General features: G+C 44.3%; 1 long non-coding RNA gene across 3 annotated transcripts; it reads left to right on the top strand.

Moving 5' to 3' along the window:
- Positions 1 to 6,666: 6,666 nt before the first annotated feature.
- LOC149331436 (uncharacterized) lies at positions 6,667 to 16,215 on the top strand. 3 transcript variants are annotated; one of them, XR_016285051.1, is made up of 4 exons: positions 6,667 to 6,795; positions 6,888 to 6,945; positions 7,403 to 7,515; positions 16,024 to 16,215. It is a non-coding gene; the product is annotated as an uncharacterized LOC149331436 (long non-coding RNA). The 3 variants fall into 3 exon arrangements; XR_016285049.1 differs by lacking the exon at positions 16,024 to 16,215 and adding an exon at positions 9,454 to 15,252 and having other exon boundaries at positions 7,403 to 9,265; XR_016285050.1 differs by lacking the exon at positions 16,024 to 16,215 and having other exon boundaries at positions 7,403 to 9,307.
- The last annotated feature ends 743 nt before the right edge of the window (positions 16,216 to 16,958 follow it).

Genomic DNA, 16,958 nt, shown 5'->3' with positions numbered 1-16,958 from the left:
TATTTAGTTATATGAAACACCCCGTATTCTTTGCATTAGTGCTCTGTATGAGAAAGTGGGAAGAAGACTGCAATGCTTCCAAAGAGGGTGTCCACACCCCGCTTAGGTCTCTTACGGGCAGTTTTCCGAGATGAGCTCCAAAAGCACTTCAAGCAACTTGAATGTATTGCTTTCTATTTTTTAAATCTAAATGAAACTCTGTGGGTAGTTCTTCGTGCATTGGAGAATAAATTGCAACTATAATACAAAATGATATTTCCTGGCCAAGATCCACCACTCTTGCTCCCCACCTCCCAAAACCTCTTTGACCTGCCTGAGCAGATAAGTATTTCAGTGTGGTTGTTGTGTTTCATCGGTCACTTGAATGAATTGGCCCTGATAGGCCTTAGTGGTGCCATGCTGCATACAAGCGTACGCTTTGAGGTCGTCTTCGCAGAGCTGCATCTCCCACCATCTGCTTTGTCGCATCTCCGAATGCAAAGGTTTGTTTTTGCCGATGTAGAAAAAGAACACGACAACTTTGGAATCGACCTCAGTTAAGGGCATGAAGGCCAGAGTTAAGGCTTGCTGGCCGGTTAATCAATGGAAATATCTCTTGGGCCAATTTTTAGAGGAGGTGTTGCGGATAGAATGAGTGAGCAATGCAAAGTGAGAGTGCAACTGGCAATGATTATGCACTGTACACTTTCTTTAAAAAAAGAAAAAAGGCTGAAGAAGTCACTGCATCACTATTAACCTGATACTGGTCACAATAATCACTTAATTCCCTCTTAGTAACTTAACTGAAGGTAATAAAAGTAGAACTAGTTAAATTTGATATCTCGGACAGTTAGTAAAGAGCACTAGCTTTAGTTAGCAATATCGTAGATAATAACACGACCTTTCGGTTAGCTGTAATTATGGGCCACCACCGAAATAGAGTGGTAGATTGTACTACCTTCTAGCTAGTATGCAGTACTATTTGACCAAGTGCTTGGTACTAAGCATATCTTAGTGGTTTTTATATTGGAAACTCGGTATTCATTACTACCTCCATGAAGCTATATATACGTGCTAGCTGAAATTTATTCTTGCAACAATTAAATATGATAAGAGATTAAGATTTTATAATTATTGCCTGAGTTCACTTTGATCTGCTACTGCCATCTCTGCATTTAATAGAGCTTGAAACTTCAGGACTAATCAGATACAGCTTTATTTACGTTTTGTTCACATTCATTTAGAATTAATGGTGATGCATGGAAGTCAGAAGTATCAGGCCAATGAACACTTCATTACTGCCATTCAGCGCAAGCAAATGTCTATTCAAGAGTTGCCCAGTACAATGGCACATGCCAAAAGCAATGGAAATGATGCTGAGAACGTTCAGGTCTTCGTAAAGGAATAGGTGTTCTTCAGTTTTGTTCAGCCAACGCCTTTCTTACTCCGAATCACCTACACCTCTTCCGCATGTGGTCTGACCTCCTCCTGCCCCTCGCCCTGCGTCAGCCTGAAGCCCTGTCCCTTTCAATGTCCAGTAGACTTTTTAATTCCCCTCTTCCCCACCTCCTACCTGGAGTACCTGGCTGGCGTCGGACCAACTGGACGACCAGCATGCCCTGGTGCTCCATGCCAAGGATATTTTGAGCACATAATATGTCGCTCTTTAATCAAGTGCTTTTCTCTCTCAGCTTTTCATCCTCGAGCACCGCTGAAGGGAGTTTCTTTAAATGCAGCATTCACAAAAAATGAGAAGGGAATCCACAAAAGCTTACAAACCAGACTTGTTAAGAATGAGAGCATACAGGATGACAAAATCAGCGCATAACCATCAAGGCTTATCCTATTAAATAAAAAGGGAAGAAAGTGCATTAGCATACCTTTTAAGCCACCCTCCTTGCACAGTTGGTAGTGCACCAATTGTTTTTGTCGCATTCCCCACCGTATACTCGAAAGCCACTCTCTTTGGGTTCTGTGGGCAAGCTACAATGGTCACATATGTGCAGACAGATTGTGAGGGGGCTACCTGAATGGCACAGCTAGCTGTCTTCAACCATCTCGTGAGCCCGGGCATCTAACTGAAAGAAGTGTCTACGCTTTTGTAGTCACATAGCCTGTGCTGGTGATGTCACTAGGGGCAGGATATTCGTGCACCAAGGGTTATTCGGGAGACTCATAGAGCTTCCTTGGGTACATGTGATAAAGAAATTGCAGTATAAAATTTCTGAGAAAATATAAAAACATAGCTTTACTTGTGGCTACTCAGAATGTTATATAGGTGCGTTGTAATACAAGTCACAATCTGGGATTTTTTTGCTGCATGGTAGCTCTCTCAACAGGAAATGGGCTTGGGTAGGGCATGTAATGCGAAGGCAGGATAACCACTGGTCATTAAGAGAAGGGAAGCCTAGCAGAGGGCGGCAGAAAGTTAGGTGGGTGGATCAAATCAAGAAGTTTGCAGAGATGCCGTGGCCACAGCTGTCAAAGGACAGGTTTAAGAGGCCTTTGCCCTGCAGTGGGCGCAGTCAGGCTGATGCTGATGATGAGCTTTCTTGCTTTGCTTGTTGATGCCAACATTGCTGTTGGAAGGCAGGGGTTGCAGCTTGCGCCGTTTTGGCAGCACTTATTGGAGGATTTCAGAGAGCTTTGCATTAATTCATTTTGGATAATATTTGGTTTCTCTGCGCTGAAAATGACAAGAATAAAAGTCATGTCCAGATACAATGCATCTATGGCGAAATACATCGGCTAGCTTCTATTCAAAAGTTAGCCCCCAGTAATACTACTTCATTTACACCGACAGCCTTTGTTCTCGTGAAGCGAAAGGCTTACTTTGGCACAATGTCAAAGTGCACGTCATTCGATATGTCCACAGAGGCTTCGAAGTGATTGTTGTATGCTTGAAAAAAATGCTAACGGGTTTATAGTGAGCTATAGTTATTGTCAGTTTTAAGCTTCAGAGAAGGTATTGCGGTGTTGATAAGTGAATGGGACCTACTCGGAGTTACATGCAATCAGTGCCAGGTTCAGTTAGCACAGCACACTTAGTACAGCAGCACAATGGTAGAACAGAGAGTAGGCATTTCTTCCAGCTAACAAGGCTCGTAGTTGACCTTAAAGGGTCAGTCTACTCACCGAGGTGAGTGTATAAATAATGGCATATTCTGGTAGTTGGCACCCTATAACATCAATAACGAGGGATGTGCGCCCGGTTTAGGCGGGAATTTATATTTTATTTCGGCGTTAAAAGTCGCGTAAAAATGCATGGTGGCGACCCCAAACGTTCATTTTGTTCAAGAAAGTGGTAGTCTTTTTTTGTAGAAGCATAAGTGAATATACTACGTACGATTTGTATGCCCCAATGTCAGAGAAACGCACGTTTTGTTCTAGTAAACTGTAGAAGGCGTACCGCTCGCTTTTTCTGTAAATCACATGAATATTTATAGTTACACGTACGCAAAACGCAGGCACATTCCCACTTTTAGTTCAGCGTATGCTAGCAGAGACGCAAAAATAAACTCAGCCTATAGTGGCGCCATCTGGTCGTCAGGACGGGAACCATTGCTGTAAACAAACCGACTGTCCACTTAAGCCTAGGAGCGGCAGAATCGTCACTCTAATTATTAAAATAGAGCAAATTTATCTCTTATATGTTTTCTTATAGGCGAGATGAGACGAAGCGAAAGACAGGCGCCCCATTTATGGCCAGTGAACGCACTGAAAAAGGCGGCAACAACGAGAATTCAGTCCGAAGCGAGAGGTCCGGCTTCGACGGGCGCCGCCATGTCGCCGTGCGGCGGAAATCCAGATGGTTGCCAGATGAGACTACCATCTCATACAGATGTGTTCCCACATTAATAAATTCTATTTTAAAATGTTCTACCGCACTCCTTGGAACCACAGCTGGCTAAACGGTAATTTGAGTAAAGAGCTATCGGTTGCCGCAAAGAAAATATGGTCGATAAAATTCAGTAGACTGACCCTTTAACTGTACGTGCTGTAATTTTCAGCGCTGTTCGTGTCACCGTGGGTGTAGGACACTACACTCCCCTACAAATTGGAGGGAGTGGAGAGAAAAACCCCTCCTCTCCTCCCTTTGCGTGCAATAAAAGGTTCGGATAGTCGTAGGCAAAACGACCACTTAATGTTGTAGGATTGGACAGAGGATTAAGACCAATAAAAAAAATGACATATAACCACAGATTGCAAAGGGCGCAACAACGAGAAACAAAGGAATTCACTGGCTGATGGAAACACTGACAAGCGCTGAATACCAACTCTTACTACTCTTATCAACACGATGGATGCTTACCAACTCGCCCAAACTTAAAGGGACACCTAATTTTTGTGGCAATTTTTATTCTCTACAGTGATGCGGAAGACATTACTACGCATGAATCACCAGAATTTCCGCAGCCATGTCACGTTGTAGTGACGGCAGTCCAGCGGTCAGGAAGACACCAGAAATACTTGCAAACGAAGCTCTTTATTTGGGCTGACTTGCGCCCGCAAAAGAACTGACTCACTCGGTGGCGGCATAAGCAACAAGCGTGCTCGTCAATCGTCGAACTACGAATGCCCGCCGCTCGCAGCATCGCTCAATTTAAAGCCGGCAAAGAAACTTCCAGATAGCAGGACAAGATCATCTACAGTAATCTGAAAAAACCTAGATATCAATCGAGATTAGACTGGTCGCTTCTCGCGTCACGAACAAAAATGATAACAGCCCTTTCCTGCAGCCTTGAGCGTGAACGAACAAACACTACAATGATACGTGGCAGTATTCACCTACGATAGCTAAATAATTCATAATTGCATTTTTCCTGTCATGCTGTTTCGGTTTGAACAGCCGAGCGCTGGCTGTCAAAGAGTGACTTTATCTCACGGGCCATGGAAAAAACTTAGATATAATCGCTGCTTAATCGTTTAATTCACTACAGTGCTGAAGGCAGCCTTTCTTAAGAGCCAGAATGACAACAAATGTGAAAATCGATTATATTGCAGCGTTTTCATGCCTCACGTGACATGAAAACACACTTTCATGTACAGTCATGGAGGAAGGAAAGTACAGTCATCATTCGGATCTCGAAAACTAAACCGAAACAGCCAGACAAAAATTCAGTTATGAGGCGACCCACGCGTCATTACAAACACACACCCAAGAATCAAGGAACGCGTACTAATCGAAATAGCTACAAAGCATAAAAAAAGGACTATTAAGTATGAGAGTAACAATTATAAAACTTAGAGTCGTTCAGAGAATATCGAAAACAATTTATCTTGGCTGGACCGCTCGCTTGTTCTGGCTCAAATTTCGCACAGAGGTGTCATCTGAGGCTCAGTTTTGTTTTTCACTTCGTTTGTGTGAGGCATTGCTTGAATCGGTCAGAACTGTTAAATCCTCATCTGCACCGACGACGAGCCAAAACGACGACTATCGCAGAAATGTTGCGCGCCTTCGTCTTTTTAGGGTGGACATGTAGGCTCTCTACAGCACTGGTGGCCCCATCTCGCGCCTGCTGAAAGAACGAATGTTCAATTACCGTATTTTCTGGTGTATAATGCACACCCTTGTATAAGACGCACCCGCCATATATGCAGGCTATAATTGGAAAAGTTGGTATATAAGACGCACTGATGTATAAGACGCACCCCAATTTACCCTGTTAGGCTAGTAAGGATTAATTAAACATGCTTGTGCGACCATCGCCAAAATGCACCGTACCTGTGAGAGGTTATTAAACAACGCGAAGTAATAAAAAAAGGCAACACTCCCGCCATACCCGCCCACGTTCTTGCAAAAAAAAACGAAAAAAAAACGAAGGAACTCTCCTTATGTCCATAACAACATTACATTTTTACTTAAAACCTTCGAAGTCTTAACCTTCGGATGCGCTATCAAAAAGTTTGCCCATTTCTGGAGGCAACGCGGCTGAAACATTCTCTTCGCACTATGTACGTAGTACGTATGCGGAGCAAACACAGTTCCATAGTTCCAAAGGGTGAATAAAAGGGTGCGTTCCAATACTCCCAAGTAGACGTCTACTTAGACGTCTTGCCGGACAGCGGCCATTTTGAGACTCGTTCCAATTTTCACGAAGCCGTCCAAGAAGACTGCTTCGCCGAAGTCCACATCGATGCAGGCTAACTTCCTGTCTAAAGATGGCGGAGCAGCTGGTGCAGTCAGAGCTGAGTGAGCCGTGCTCTTGGCGGGCACTGGAGCCCGGAGACGCACCATCTTTCAAGTGTCAGTCATTCCGTTAAGTTGATTTTTATAGGAACTGGTGGAAAATAAAGCCGTCTTTGTGGACCTACGATTATATTTGTGAATCGAGCGAGAGGAAATCGTGCGGGTGAGATCGTCTGCTATGCAGGTGAGATCGTCTGCTGAAGCGGTAGCGATGAACGCACCATTACTGCAGAAAAATAAAATAAAATAAGAACTAGCAAACTACTAACAGCGCATTTTTAACTTGTTTTATTAAGAATTTTTAAGAACATAGGAGTGCAACTATTCCCAAATGTTAGTTCAGTTTATATGCCGCAAGGTGGCGCGTGAAGTAGACACGTTCCAATATCGGAAGTGTCTCCTGCGACCCGGTCGAAATAACGCAAGCGTTATTTCCACCCGTGACGTCGCATCCGGTTTAAAAAATGACGCCACGTCCGGCCATTTTTTTGTTGTTTTTGTCATGTTTGAGCCGAGCTACAGCCGAGCGAGCCGAGCATTGCTTGCAGTAGGATTATGGCCGGACGGTGGGAGGTACGCGCGCTCGTTTTGCCCGTGAGCAATTTCTCTGTTCTTCCTGTCTTTTGGTATGTATTGTATGTATTGAGTGATTGCCCGTTATATGGCATTCGGCATTTCATTTTGAACTTCCTTGCGCCCGAATATTTTGTGTTTGCAGATCACCCAGGACTAGCACTGAGCCCGCTTGCTCGGCAGTGGACACAAAGGCCCTAAAGGTGAGACTCGTCTGTTTTATCCTGAGTTCTGCTGAAAAGCTCAGTGCAGTTCGACAGAAGAGAATATGCGCTGAGTAAGTTTTTGTACCTTTTGTCAGCCCGGCCCAACGTAACTTTTGGTCATGTAAAACACGCATGGTTAGCGTGCGCCCGAAAAAAAGGCGGGAAACTTTTGACAACAGCCCGGTTGAACTAACCGTTTATGCGATGAGTTTTGTGCGCGGTCCGATTTTTTGTGCCCCCGCTAATAGGAAAGTGTTTAGGTTACTGATTTAATGGTTCATTTTACAGTTGTGTTGCTGTTTATCCATACGAGCCGCTTTCCGAAACAGGGGCACTAATTGCGGCGAGATAAGCGATTACGCTTTGGTGTCTGCAGCGCGTAAACATGTTCTTTTAAATTTATTTTCATTTCAGAAAACGGCACTTGAAAAACCGAAATGCATTTTACTTGTAGGCACGGACCTTCCCGATTCCTGCATCGAGTCCGGCGTTCTCTTGCTGGCGCAGAGGCTGAACAAAATGGGACGATAGAATGCGGAAGCAGCAAAGGCTTTAAGGCGCCACTAGGTGAGCTCTCCACCTCCTGTGAATTTTAAAACTAGTGCTGTGCCACCTGCACTGAGCTTCGGTATTACACGGGGAAGGTGCTTGGACCCACGTAGCTAACTAGCATGGAGCGCATGAGGCAACTGGAAAAGCAAGCTTTCTTTTAAGGCCTCTAAGCTTAAGAGCTTATTACAGGTGATACTGCAAAGAGGCCTTAAGAAGGGGAACATTGTGGACAAAGTGCTTGATGTCCTTTGATATTTTGGAAGCTTGTGAGGTGCATAAAGCTCACAAGGCACTGTTGCAGTGTGTGACAGGTCATTGTGGTTATGATGATTATGTGGCCATTTGCTTTGCACGGGTGAGTGGCAGTTTTTTGCCCTGGCTGTCAAGTAGAAAGAAAAAACAAAGAAAACGTGGGAACATTAACTCTTAATATGGCTTTCACCTGCAGACCCCAGGTGAACAAAGCCTGCCCGTATAGTGAACAAAGCAACTCGACTGTTATGGATCTAGCAAATTATAATTTTGAAAGTGGGCCTCCTGCTGTGAAACCGGGAACGTTTGTGCCCCTAGAGACAAGCAGAGGCGAAAAGCCATAGGCGAATGTAGGTAGGACAGGTAGCTGAACGAGGGAGTAGTTCCCATATTTGAAGCACACATGGAAAGACAAGGACGAGGCGTTGTTTATGTTGTTCCTCCTATGTTTGTCTCTTTTTTTTCCCCCGCAAGTTAAAAGTCGATATTTGTTGTAGTTTCACTTTTTGAGGCAGCCAAAAGATGGAGCTCAGGGATGACTCACACAGCATTAGTGTTTTCGTTTCGTTCCTACTGTTTTGTGTACTTGCACCTCTTCACCTGAAATGCGGCATTGTCATGATCTTACGTGGCGCTATGCTGATAAAAGATGTGTGCGGCGCACCTATGGGTGTGTGGCATTCAGGTTCAAGCACCAACGTAGGGCTTCCAGTGCAGCAGGAATTATGAGAGGAAAAAAAGCCTCAAGGATGGGGATGGGCAGTTTAGCTCTTCAGTTTGCTTTTTGTGAAAAATTCTGTGGCAGGAGGTTACATGTCAGCCCACCCCTTATATAATGCTGCCTTCGGCCCGTTGAGGTACAGATAAACTGATAAAACAACATAAAGTAATTTCTGTTCAAACAGTATAATTTGCAGCTTTGGTGGAGGATTTTCTGTGGCCCCTTCAGGGAGTGTTTACCCAGAAATTGTAGTTATTCCTTAATGCCTCTTGGTCCGAAGAACCAAACAGACCTCATGCCTCTTGATGAGGGAATCTGAGAGGTCGAAATAATTTACCATAGCTGTGAACAGTAATGGCTGGGTGTATCGCCGGAGAGAACCGAGGTCATCTACTGGACTGAGGGGTAAGAATTTCGGGTTGGTTAAAGCACAGATGGCTTAACATCATATCGCCAGACCTTGCACTGTTGGCGTGTGTGATTGTTGTGGTGTGTGTGGCTGGTGAGCTGTCAACTTGGGTGTGATAAAAGTTGTAAGCTCAGCCAGAAATGCCTGTGCTGTTTGAGCTCTGGGCAAGAGCTTTGAGCGAGGCCACTGCACTGTGTCCCTGTTGTACATTTGCCTTTTGTGGTGCTCCAACTTCCTCCTTCCCCCACCTTTGCTCGGAATGTCGCCATGGGACTGAGAGAAAGTGGTGTGATGTAATTAGAGCAGTGGCATGGCCATAAGATCCATCCGCACAGTACCACTTATAGGTTGTTTGCTGGTTTGGCACCGCGGTCAGGATTGAGGTGTACGTTGTTGGGCTAGTCGGTCAATCACGGTAAATACAAGGGGGGGGGGGTACTGCACACAAAAAGACATGGACAAGAACATTGTTGTGTTATCTTCTTGTCCATACTGCACTTGTTGTGTTGTCTTCTTGCCCATGTCTTTTTGTGCACAGTACCCCCCCCCCCTTGTATTTACCAGGATTGAGGTGAGTTGTGAGTGGGCCACTGTGGAAAATGACATTAGAGCAGCAGCAAACATGGCACCAATGGTGGAGAGCAGACTTTGATGTCTGTGTTGCCATTGTTGTCAAAGTTATTTGTGAGGCCATCAAGGGCAGCACCTGTTCTGAATGCATCGCATAGCAGTACATCAGAACTTTACTTTTACACTTGGGTCATGGGCCTCACTGCAGGAGGTGTATCAGTCAGTTCAGATTTCACGTTGAGACGCATCAAATTCAGCAACCTTACTACTCATAAGTACAGTGAAACCTCATTAAGGCGTACCTCGTAGCACTGCAGAAAAACTATGTGCAAAGCGGCAATATGCCCAAACTGAAAGCGGCCTGAATATATCCACTTACCTGGTAAATAATGAGTCCTGATCAATTTTTTAAAATGTGCACATGAAACCTTTTAACTGCATAGCTACCGTTCAGCCTCGAATGCGGCTTGAGCAGGGTATGTAATCCGAAGGCAAAGTAACCGCTGGTCCTTAAGGGTCCTTAAAGAAGGCTAGCATAGCAGGGGGCAGCAGAAAGGTACGTGGGTGGATGAGATTAAGCAGTTTGCCGGGATACGGCGGCCACAGCTGGCGAAGGACAGGGTTAATTGGAGAGACGTGGGAGAGGCCTTTGCCCTGCAGTGGCCGTAGTCAGGCTGATGATGATGATGACACTGCCATCCTGCTGCAGAACATCTGCAAAGAGCCCTTCACAGGCAGCGTGGCTGTCAGTACTGAGAGCTTCGCCCTGATGCGAGACACACTGCAGCTTATTTAATTTGGGAAGCACGCTATCCATGACAGCGTTGGCAATATGAGAACGCAATGAGATGGGGCTGGACCACAGCTGCACAGTGGCGCAGATCAGCCGGCAACGCAGCAATGATAGGTGCGGCGCATTGGAGGAAAACTGAAATCTGCTGCAGAAAGGCCAAGTCATGTGACAGCGATTAGCAGTAGCTATAGCAGTGGCACATCTGCATGGCTAGGGTCGTGGCTGCTCGTACACCAGCACCTGCAAACAGGTTAGTGACGAGCCTCGGGTGTGGTGGGGACAGGCTGGCACCCCCCTTTCCTTACAACGGGAGGGAAGAGTTCTCTCTTTCCAGATGCGTCAAGCAGCTGCAAGTAGGCTAGGCATGTCAGCAACATGTCTTATTATTAGGGGTGTGCGAATATCAAATTTTTCGAATACGAATCGAATATGAATACTTAGTTCCGAATATCGAATCGAATATCGAATAATCAAGGACAGACGCATTTAATCACTACAAAACATTTATTTGGGCACCCAAGAACATCACAGTTCAGCTATCGATGATGAAATGAACACAAAAGGTGTGTGTGGGTGCACAAAAACTATCAAAGTCTCGAACAATATTCTTAGAAGAGTGGAAATATCAGAGAAGATGGCTAGTACACAGCATTGATTAAGGCTAGCTTGCCATCAGTACAAAAGCGTGTTGCTGGGATGACGTAAAAGGTTGTCGTGAAGGAAAACCAGCTGCACCACATGGTCTGGCAAAAGTAGTTTCCTTCTAGCTTAAACGACTCCTCCAGCCACAGAAAATGCCCTCTCACTTGGCACTAACCTGGCACGTATTTGCGAGGTACTTCGTGCACAGCTCTGACTATACCAGCTTCGCAGGTATAGCCACAAAAAAGCTCACCAGCGCAGTCAGCTGCGGCATGGCCCTTGGAGGAAGAAAGAATTTTCCTTCCGTGTAGGCGCCGCCATGTTGTTATGTATCTGTCGATAGGGCTTACGGACCGAAATGAACGCCGGTACTCACAATGAATATTCGGCTAGATACGAATATTCGCGTCGGGTCAAATATTCGAAAAAACACGAATACTTGGATTTCGAATCGAATTCGAATACTAAAAATATAATATTCGAAATATATTCGAAAATTTCGAATATTCGCACACCCCTACTTATTATGTCAGTGTGGCGTATGCATTAAAGCACTCATGAACTTTCCTTTTAAATAATATGCATTTTAAAAAAACTGTGCAGCCAGTAGTTTTTTAAACTTTGGCACATCCGTACCTTTACCTTCTCTCAGTATTGGTCACCTGCTACAAAACTGGAAAACTGCTCCTAATAGAAATTTGGCTTGCTACAAAGACTGCTCCAAAATGCTCGTGGCCATTCCCTCCTCTCCACATGCTGTGTGGTGTGTAATATTCATTTTTCCCATGGGCATTGTCACACATGGCAAGCTGGGTGGTGTATCATTGTTTGCGTAAGAACTTAAGGGCACTGAGAAATTCCCTGGGCAGACGCTTGGCCACCCACTGATTTCAAGGTGATTGCACTCTGCTTTTCAATGAATGCTAAATCCTGACGCGATGGTGTCTGCAAATTTTTTTGCCACCTTCCCCCCCCCCTTTTTTTTTTTTGTCTCCTTCTTTTAGTATTTTTTTCTTGGATGTTGCGAGTGCTGTTTATTATGTAAGAAGCTTGAATTAGCAGCTTCGAAAAATTTGATTGCTGGTCTGCACGTGATTGTCTCCATGTCCAGGTTTTGCACTATTTCGTAATCCCTGGCATTTATTGGCACTTTCACTTCATTAAAAATTGTGTGTGTGTATGCTGGCACAAATTTTGGAAAGCTCCTTTTTTTCTAGCGCTCGCAAGTTCTTTGCATATTTTCGTTTTTCATGGCAGCTTCATGGCACATCCAGTCCATCAACTATTCTTTGGCGTTTCCAGATACTTTGTCCCATTTCACTTGTGTAGTGTGGAGGAGCCGCCGCTGCTCTTAAGATGCTCAGTCTCCTTGCTTTTTTCATAGCCTTCTCCGCAGTGCTCAGGTGCATTTGGGCAAAGTATTGAAAAATGATGACTAGCTTGGCCGGCATTTCCTCTTGGTCTCTGAATGCACCATGCCGTCAGAATTTGACGAAATTATGGACATGTACACCAGGGAATCGTTCCACAAAGTTATCCAGGATTTATATTGTGAAGAAAAATAGCGTAACACGCATAATTTTTGGGTTTGTTATACGGCACATTACACGAACCAAGAACAGAATAGCAAGGTTCTACTATATTTCTCTGAAGGGCTGTGATGGCTTTACAGGGTGTTTAGCAACCTTGAATCATCAGGGGAATTTTCTTTACCTGGAAAAATGAGTGAATTGTGAGGGATACAGTCAAGAAAGTGGCCAAGTTGGAAAAAAGGACTGACTGAAATTAACGCAGTGGTCTGCCACAAGTTTCAACGGTACTGCGAGTACCCAGCACACGGTCTGTTCACATTGGCGTGGCATATTTTTGCTTCTAACATGTATGAGGCATGGCAGCCTGTCTGTTTTGGGTGTCTTTTTCTTGTCGTCCATGATGTGAGCATTGTATATACTGGTTCATTCTGTACAGGTTCCCGGACTCGATAGTTAATTTGGGCTAGTGCATATGGATAGACATAGCTGCATTCAAAAGTATTTTCTGTGGAATAAGCCGTAGTCATAGCAATGTAAAGAATTCATGCACTTTCAGTGTACTCATGCGAGGAGCCACGCCACCCTAGCGTGGCATCAAAATCAAACTGAAAATCTTGCTCTCAGGCCTCGTCAATCTTGTAGGCCATTGCAGAAACAAACAGGCTAGTTTCTCTGTGGTTCGAGCTGTGATAAGGTCATAGGAAGCTGATATTTTTTATGGAAATCTCTTGGTGCTTCTCCCATGGCATTGCTGCTGTCGAAAGGGATGCCAGTGTGAGCATAGGGCGCCTTCATTGGTAAGGCAGGAAACGGCAGTACTTTTCACTGATGGAAAAACCATCCTTTGAAAGCCTGAAATAATCTCTGGCAGTACAATGAGCAGTTTATGAATCCCCTGAAAGCATGCGGAGTGTTTTGTTTAGATAATTTTCCAGCATTTTCTCAAAGTGGTGCTCTTTGTTTCTTCTGTAAAAGCACATATGACCACCACTCTTATGAACCATTAAAAGAGAGCATTGTGAGCATAATTTTAAGAAACTTCCAAATCTAAGAGCCCAGATCACTGAGGCACTTTTCGTCTGGTGAGAAGAAAAACAGCTGCCGAAATTGCTGCACAGATTTTGAATTGAAATGTGCCAGCATTTGTGGGCCCGTTATGGCTAGGGATTCCAGTGTGGTTAAACCCATACACAAGAGTTAAGCGGGCCATGTCCCGTCAAGAATGATGCATCCGGGACAGCATTCCACGGTTGGAGCTGTCTCTAGGTGTCACGAGGCAGCGTGGAAGACAGTCTTGTTAAAGCTCTCACTCACGTTGTAGCTTAAGCTGCTGTTCATTGATTTTTTGTGTAATCTTTTGTTTCTCAGCAGTGTGCCACATCACGTCATACGCCTTTTCAGTGCGAACTGTGGCAAGAGCACCTCCACTTGCCAGCTTGCAAATTCAAGCTGTCAGGTTTTTCCCTGCACACAGTTATGCTTTAGGCAAATTTTACCATTCTACATGATTTCCCCTCATTCATTGAAATGCTCGGTAAGCATTAGGATGTGATAAATTATGAGAAGTAAAATATTGGTGTGGAATAGTCAGTTTTATTGCTGCATTTTGAGGAAACATGTTTGTATTGTAATTTTAACTATCTGTATTGATATCTGAACTACTCTAGAATATTCAGTTGTATTTGCTGTGAATTTTATTACTATTGTCTGCTTCAAAATGAAAACTTTGATGTTGACACGCACTTCGTAGAGAACATCAAATGCTGGGAAGAATAAAGAAAAGGGTAGCCACCTATAATAAAGAGATGGACTTCGTAAAAGGAGCTTTCTCAAACAGGGGAAGCAAATCTCTTGCAATGCAGCTTTTGCGGCTTCATTAATTTTTTTCTGTGAATTGATCATGTATACTGTCCATTATTATCGCCACTATGTTTCTCGCTTCGGCCGTCGGGAATTCAAAATTAGTAGCTTGCTGGACGCCCAGTTTTAATTTTCTTTGTTGAATGCTTCAGCTCGCCTAGATAGCATATTTAACTCGGGAATGCATTTAACGGCTACATTTTAGTCTTTTTGTCTGCAGATTTTTGTTATTCCGTCCACACCGCAAGGAAACTCGACTATGTAAAGCACGCAAAAAGATATTTGTTTGAGTGGGATTAGATTCTTATTTTATGTGCAATGTGGATAGCAGCAATGCACTGCACTGTGAGCATTTCATCAAATGCAAGCAGATGCTGCTTTCAGTTGGCATCTAGATCACAAAGGCTTATCCAAGCTGCAACGGGAACAGCAACATTGCTGAGAACTAGCTCTAATTTCATACGCAGCAAAGCACAAGGAAAGCAAATATTTATTTTAAAAATACATTGTACAAAACAAATTTTATCTGCTTATGAATGCACAATATACTCGTGAGATCACCAAAAAGACTCCCAGAAATTGTTGCACCCTTTTATCCTTTTGGAATGGGCGGAGTGTTCCAAAGCTAAATACAACGCTGAAATCGCGTATTCCGACTTGAGATCGTCCCAAGTGAGCTGCTTGGTTTCAGAACTCGACGTTGCCCCTCACCCGCTTGGCTTTGCTAAGCATGTCATAGTACCGGCCGGCAATTCAAAATGCCCTGCTATGCACAGCATGTGTACGAGAGCAGACGACGACGCAGTCCCTTTGTCTACTTTTGGAGCCCGCGTGACCAGGGTTGCTGCTCTTCCTTGGGAGTGACGTCATAACACACCCCGGCGCTCAGAAAGCTAAACCGCTCAGTATAAGTAACACGGTAATAAATTATTTATAGTGCATATATGAATTGTGCAGCATGTGTCATGTATTGTGCCCTGGGGCAATGCAATATTTGAAACAAAGACACCAACCAAAAATTTGGTGTCCCCCCCCCCCCCCCCCCCCCCCCCCATTTTAAGGTTTTGGGTTTAGCATATGGAGCTTTTGACCTCCTCTGTGCCAGCGTCGGAAGCCGCAAAAGGAAATGCGTCAGTGTTGTGGACTGGCGAAGCTTAACTGCCAAGATTTGAAACCTGATAATTTGATTCTCTTAATTAGTACTGGTCTGACCCAGTGAAACCCTTTTGTTGTTTGTCTTGACTATTTTCATTCTCTCTTGAGCTTTGTGCACACTTCTTTTTGTGTGTGGTTCTTCCAGCACATCTTCAACAATGTTGCTTTTATCCTTTTTTGAAGATCTTTCAAATGTCCATGCACAAGGCCACTAAGGAGTGTGTAGGCTGCTGCGATAGTCTGTTGGCAGATGTTTAACAGTACCTTTTGCTGGGCTAGTTGGTGTGACATTGTGTTCAGGAAATTAAAAACAGCGCTAAATTGTACACAAACCACACAGAAAGACAGCAGCGCCCGTCCTGTCCATCTTTCTGTGTGGTTTGTGTAGAATTTAGCGCTCTTTTTACTTTCCTGAACACAATTGGGAGATGTCCTTATCTTTTTCTCTCTTGCATGCATTCCATTTTTTTTTGTGCATTTGTTTGTGGGTTTCTCTTAGTGGTTTATTAGTTGCATTTTACTTTTCTGAGCTTGCCCACTTTTGTTTTCTCTTTTCATGGCATCCAACCCTGCCTATGGCTGACACTAGAGGAGGGACTGCAGCAACCGACCTTGCATGACGCAGCATTCTCTGGTCCAAGGCACCTATTCATCGTTCCAGGCTACTGGCTCAAGAACGTGCTCACAAGTCTGCACCTTGGCCTACAAGCAGAATGACAATATTCCCATTGCTGCCAGAACTGCTGTGCCAAATAAAGTATTCCTACCAACATGCCTTGTCGGTGATTAATGAAGCATATGAATAGATTACTAACAACTTGGCTGGCCCTATAGAAAAATCATGTTTCAAAACAGTCGGTTGAGACCATACCCAGCCTCCACATTGTTTCCTCTGCAGAGCCGCATATTGCCTCTGTTTATGCCCCTGCAGCAGAAAATGCTGCACAAAGTTAATGAGGAAAAGAAATATCACTGGCAAGCTGCTCTGAGACTACTGCTAGAAGGGTACTGAAGCCCAGTGAAAATGTAGATCAGGTAATGAATATTTGTGGGCGCTGCACATGTACTTTCAATGCATAGGAGGGACCATCCCTTGATGTGGGATGCTTCTGCCTATACCACCACCTCATACAGCACTGACAGTGCTAGGAAATAGTGCTGAATATTGTAATCTGGGTGCTTTTAACTGAATGGTCTTTGTTGGTATATCAAAAAGGCTAGGCAACCATCCTAGCACTACTGGGGTTCCAACCCACTGCAAATGAGGCAGATTCTGTAGCGCTTGGCTCTCGCTGGCAGTTAGTGAAATTGGTATCTCCCGAAACTGCACTCTGAAAGAGCATAAAGAAAACTCTTCCACGGTAATTCATGCCATGCAACACGACCTGGAAAAGATCACATGGCTAGTTCATCCATTGTTTTCAGGTTCAAGACATCTGCCAATTTCAATACGGTAGCTTCAGTCTGTTGCAAACTACATTTCTCTTGAAGACACTTTTTAAGCAGGAATTGGGTTTCGCCCAG

This window comes from Amblyomma mixtum, chromosome 8 (genome assembly GCF_055824585.1).
Source record: "Amblyomma mixtum isolate Tamu chromosome 8, ASM5582458v1, whole genome shotgun sequence".
Lineage (NCBI taxonomy): Eukaryota > Metazoa > Arthropoda > Arachnida > Ixodida > Ixodidae > Amblyomma > Amblyomma mixtum.
Note: the sequence above shows the minus strand (reverse complement) of the source record. Positions and strands in the feature narration are given on the sequence as shown.